This window comes from Haliaeetus leucocephalus, unplaced genomic scaffold, assembly GCF_000737465.1.
Source record: "Haliaeetus leucocephalus isolate CR32 unplaced genomic scaffold, Haliaeetus_leucocephalus-4.0 Scaffold92, whole genome shotgun sequence".
Taxonomy (NCBI): Eukaryota; Metazoa; Chordata; class Aves; order Accipitriformes; family Accipitridae; genus Haliaeetus; species Haliaeetus leucocephalus.
In genome coordinates, this window is record NW_010972528.1 from 7,486,135 (window position 1) to 7,492,134 (window position 6,000).

Genomic DNA, 6,000 nt, shown 5'->3' on the forward strand with positions numbered 1-6,000 from the left:
AGAAAAAGACTACCTTTCACACAGACTCTCAGCTTTCGATGGAGTTTAAAACAAAGGGGTGTGCGTGAGACATAGCAGATTTGCAAGAAAGGTACTAACAGTTCAAGGGATGTTCCAAAAAAATCAGTGGGGTAAATGAAAAAAGTGTCCCTTCAGGAAACAAATCGTACCCTGTCAGTAGCAGATATCAAGCACAAATTAAGAAAGCATTAAGAAAAGTTTTTTATGTTTAGACAGTAGCTAGGAACAATGAACAAAGAAACTAACTTTCACTGAACTCTCCACTCAAAACACTGATTTATGAAATCCTGAATTCTTAGAGAGGATGATGCACAAAAGAAGTAAAATAAAGTAAAATCAAAGCTGCAAATCAAGCACCCCAAGTACAAGAGATATTTTACATGTACTATGAATACTACATGTCTGTTTTATCGATGTCACAGCTGGAAATAAATCTGTACTGTGAACATAAAGCAAGGATTCAAGTCACCTGCAATAAACAAATACTAAGATTTACATAAAGTTATATTCATGACAGCAAATATAACTATACATCAAATTTTTTAAGTGTTGTTTGATTATAAGTTTCCCCTAAATTTTCCTCTCTTGGCTGAGATGAAGCCTGGAAGCTAGCATAAAAATGTGTTTAGAAACCTATCTTTTAAACAAAAAGCAATAAAAGTCATAACTGTGAGAAAAAAACGCTGAATTAAGTACCACTATGTATGTGTGTAATTCTAATGTTTCTTCCTGCAGTTTATACTGTGAAGGCAGATTGCAACACTGGGGTGGGGCCCTCTCCACTCCTGAGGAACTCTGATCACAGCGGTGCACGATCTCCCCAGAGCCGATACAGACCAGACCAGAGGTCTGATCCTCCCAGCTTACAGACAGGGAGCAGCACTTGGCCTGACGACCACTCCTCCTCCAATCACTTCAGCGACTTTCCCAGTATGCCCTTCTTTTATGACCCTACAGAAGAGATCAAGAGGAGTTCAGTCCAAGGAATAGGGACGATTCAGTGAATGACACATCAAGGAACTCAGACGGCACGGTAAATCCAGGTCAAGAAATCGCAAATAAGAAAAGGTATATTCTCTTTCTGGCAGACGTCAAACAAAAGAAAAGCCAGGAAGCTTATCAATAAAAGCAGACACTTGTGTCAGTACTCCTACTTTGGGAAGGCTGTACCAATAGTTCGTGTTCAGAAATTAGTCTCTTGCACAAACAAGATAAAGTACAAAACCATATGGCATATTCCAGAAGCATAGCATATAATCTTAGCCATATATTCCTTCATTTAGTGTGCTTGAAATCTAAAATTAATATTTCACTATAGGGAAATATATGTAAAAATGTAAGTCATAGGCCCAAGGAAAGGGCTTAAAAGTTTGCTGAGTTCTCCATTAAGACAGGAAGGAAGTTAGAAGAATGATTTAGCCCGCTGGCTCACAAGGTTAGAGCTTTATCAGTATATTAATGACAGCAGACATTTTTAGCGGACAAACACAAAACTGTGTTTTAAACAAAGCTTTCAGCACTTGACTGCAGTGAAAAACTCAACTTAGGCCAAAAATAGATCAAACATTCATAAGGCAAGTGAAAGATGAGCCTTACAGTTTTGAAACGCCTTTTTTTTTTTTTTTTTTTAGCAATTCATAACCAAAAGCTATGTTTGGTAATATTGCAAGGAGGGTGCTCCCTCCCAGGTTACCACCTTGTAAAAAAAAAAGGCTTTTTTTTAAACAGAGAAAGGGCAGGTGAATAAAAATAATGGTTGCCTACCTTTCCGTCCTGTTAGCTATATATCAACATAGAAAAGAATTAATAATAATGAATGGTTTATGGGAATACAGGCAAACACCCCAAGAAGCTTAGAACTACACAAAGCTACATCTTGGGATCATTCTGACACAGGTATTATTTCCAATCCAAAGGCATAAAATGCAGTTTGTGTTCTACAAACTGTCTGTCCAAATTATCGAATTATCCAGATTTTTAAAGAATTTTTTTTTTTTTTATTAAAGGCTACCATGCTAAAGAAAACTAACTACCTAGTTACACAAATAAACTATTAGTAGGTTGATTAAAACATGAGGATTAACAGCATGTAAAATCTCCCATAGTAACTCCCAACGTACAAACTCATAGTCTCCTGTAAAGGAAAATAGAATAACCTGTCTCACATTTTACCTTATGGAGGATAACATTACACACATGTAGTGACTAAGGCATTTTAGCTTGCTCCGTCACAACGCTTTGTGCAGTCATCCTCTTAGGTTAGAATGCAGACCTGTTACCTGTCCGATTATTGTCTAAAAGCCAAAGTGGCCATAATTACTGAGTTGCTCCCCTGATGTAAGAATATATGTTTATGTTACAAGATCTACACACAGCCTGACTGCATACACTTCTGGAGTGGGTGAGGAAACAACACTATGATAAGCAGCTCTGCTCTGTAATCACAAACTCCTCATAACTATCACAGGAACCTACATACATATTCTGAAGTTCAGCTGGACATTACTAATGCTCTTTAAATGTAACATTTTTTTGCTCAAGAAGGGGAACACAGTTAGGAAGGGCTGGTTGTATGGCATTGCACAGAGGGAGGAGTAGCGCTCAGCCTCCGCTGCTGAACAAGACATCATTAAAGACCATCCACAATTACCTGGGCCGCAGAACAGGTGTTTAGTGCCTATAAAAACCAGTTTTTCAGGTCTGAACTCAAACTGTGTGGTAACCACGCAACAGACCACCCAAGGGTTTGTGACTGACCAGAGGGTCACATAGCAGCAGAGGGAACAGCAAGAGAATCGAAGTCTGCTTGAATCCTTCTCACGGAGTAAAGAAAAGCCTGCACTGGGGGCATCAAGTACTGGAACGGGGACATAGGAACCCTGGAGAGCATTGACTAAATCCAAAAGAACACTGCAAAGAGGGGAGATTCAGGGAACAGCATGAAGTTTAGTTTGTTTTGCACTGACCAGCAACCTCCAGCATCACTTGGAAAAGTGCTTTAAAAATTCCCCCACAACTAGCTATGCATCTTTGTGACTGTCAGCTATCTCACGCCTCTAAGAGTTAAGTGTTCCTAGCAGGTGTACTCCAGAGAAGTTTACTTCAAACAGATGCAGACAGTCAGCAGTGATTTTAAGGTCCAGGGCAGTTGTTCCCAAGGTCCAGGCTCAGTGAGCAAGCCCAGAGAGGCAGCATCCAGAAGCCCAAGGTGCTTAAAACCCTCCCATATGGGGTGGACACAAATACAGCTAGCTGATGTCTTGCAGAGAAAGCACAAATCAGGGTGGTAACACCACTAACTAGCACACAAGAACAGAACTTACCAAAATTCAACCACAACACTGAAAAGAGGGACAGAGTAGTTCCCCACTCAGGGTCGGCATGCTTCCCCTGCCCACTGCTAGGCCACTGCTCTGAGAGCAGGCTTCAGGTCAGAGCAACTAAAAAATATTTCTGGACAATTTGATCACCAATGCATTAGGTAGCTGCATGCAAAAATGCTTTTAAATCACACCAGGTTTCCAGAAGACATAGGCTGCCTTCCCTCTTTTGGTATCTCCAGAGCCCCCATCTCAACATTATCATTAACCTAGACTGACTCTGGGTTGTAGCAAGTTTTACCCAGGTCCACTATAGTATTGTTATACAATATAATTAGGTCTCCTCTGCCAGCAACCTATAGTTATCCCATTTCTGTGAGGGCAGTGCCACAGTTAAAGAAATCCTTCTTCCTCCCCACCCCCCTTACTCTTTTCCCCTCATGAAAGTCCCTCTGTTTCTAGTGAGAATGTTTTTATAGCATGCAAGAACTGCAACACATCACCCTCTTTCCAACTACTCCAACTAAACACTGTGTTATTCAGCATGCTGAAAGCTCTGCTGAATACACTGCACTGGAGAAGTGTTACCTCACCCCTTGCCTTGGTTTAAATAAGAAAGCAAATTAACTGATTCGCAGCTTTCCCATACTTTCTACAGCGAACACTCCTCAGACTTACCAGTAAGTAATCAGTTTGGTTGTTTTGGGGTTTTTTTTGGCAAGTGCTTCTTGAAACATTGGTTATCCATTTGTAAATGCACAAGCCCAAAGAATGATGCCTGGGATAATGATACACTGAACATGATGAGAAGCCATCCAGAAAGATAGAAAGAAACAAGCACAGCATCTTTTAGATTCTGTAGCCTCCAGAAATTACACTTTAGTTAGTTTTCTTAATTTATACATACACATGTATACGTATCTTTATATATACACAATTTTATCGGCAGCGGAGACGACTCCAAGAAAAGCCTAACCATGACTGATTAAGGATCTATATTTCAATGCAGTTCAAAATAAGTACAGCAGAATGAATTTCTAAATACAATAGCCTGCATAAATGTAGGACAAAAATTAATTCAACATGTAAAACAAGTGCTTAATGCTACTCTAGTAAACCAGTTTAGCTACAAGTACATCCAAATTCCCTACATAAACATGCTTGATAAACAGGTATGGAACACACAGCCAATATAAGTAAAAACAGCTCTTAATTCTTGCCTAAATCTGCTGAGAAACTTGAAAAACAAAGTTTCTCCCTTTATTCTTCCAATATATTATTCATGAGTTGCAATTTAATCTTCTTTATCTAGCAACATTGTGAATTTATTGGTCTGCACCTGACTAGAAGTAATTAACACCCACATGCAGTTCTGCTCACACTGACAACCTGTGTCACTAAATCATGTTCTAAATCACTACAACTCTGCAAGTGAGCCCTGAATATGCAAGTAATCAACACATCAGATTGCTGGGTAAAACAAAACCACCTGTGTGGAATTTTGCCTATTGTGGCACTGTGAGAACTGCATCAAATTGTTTTTTACAAAGTAACTATACTGGGTTTTTTTCCTATTTCTTTGAAAGCTAAACATGGTGTTTATACTATTATCAAATTAAATTCTCACTTTCTCAGAGCAACTCCTAGCTTTGACTACCTTCCAACAGCTGTAAATTTTGTATTATTATGTTACACGCAATAACACTGCACTTTCTTAACCAAATCACAGTATATGCCAACAAAACTGTCGCTATAGCACTGCAAGGCATCTTCTGCCTTATTTTGAAAGTGCAGCATCCTGAGGAAAAAGGTAGTGGGGGGCTTGTAACTGTTATTGTATTACCATCAGCAGACTAAAGATAAAAAGTAAAAACTACTAAACCAAAAACAGGATACTCCTCAGGAACTTGCAAAAAACTATAGGTAATTTTTTAAAAGTACTTCAGTAAAATATTTTCACATTCATTTCCTGCTGTACAAGTAAAGCAGAGGAGCAGAGCTCTTTCTTATGAAGTACTGAAACTGGGCTAACAATTCAGTTGGCAATACCTCAAATCAAAACGCAGTCCAGGTCACTTTTCCAGCAAGTCTGTAGAAGTATAACTTACTACTTGGATAACTAGGAGAAGAGTTTTACAGTACAGGCACTGCCGAAGAGGAGGGAACCATCCCCGCCTGTCTCTCCAGAAGTTCAACAATATGTTCTTGCCACTTCCTCTAGCCTGGCTGTTCTGTTCCTACAGAGAGGAAAAAAAAAAAAATAAAAATCACACTTAAAAAATGCTTATCCTATTAAAAAAATAGCTTTTTGCCCATTTAGTTCCATGAATCAGCTCACCAGCAGGTCAGATGAGCACCAGTGCTGACTTCAGGGAGGGATGGGAGCACAGGGGCAGGAGGCAAACAGCACTGCCCACTTTTAGTGACAGCTGCCTGTTGAGCCAGCTTAGCTACACCATAAAAATCACACCCTTCATTGCATTTACTCCTGCATTTATATTCAAAGTCATGTAAGAATATTTCTAGAAAAATAATCTTTTACACAGCTGTCATGAGTCATTTTTACATAACTAGTGAGCAGAAAGGAATTTAAAGTTCCCAGGACATTCCCAACAGAAGCTGTGCCCTCCTGTACATACATATACAAGCCCTTGCTGAA

At 39.3% G+C, this 6,000-nt stretch overlaps 1 protein-coding gene across 2 annotated transcripts in view; it reads right to left on the reverse strand.

Annotated features, from left to right (window-relative positions):
* The window catches only part of ADCY7 (adenylate cyclase 7), a 62,593-nt gene extending 57,161 nt beyond the window's left edge, over positions 1-5,432 (reverse strand). For both annotated transcript variants that reach the window (XM_010585017.1, XM_010585016.1), the window contains exon 1: positions 5,391-5,432. The gene's annotated coding sequence lies outside the window, so the exon portion shown is untranslated. The remainder of the gene's footprint in view (positions 1-5,390) is intronic.
* Between the last annotated feature and the right edge of the window lie 568 nt (positions 5,433-6,000).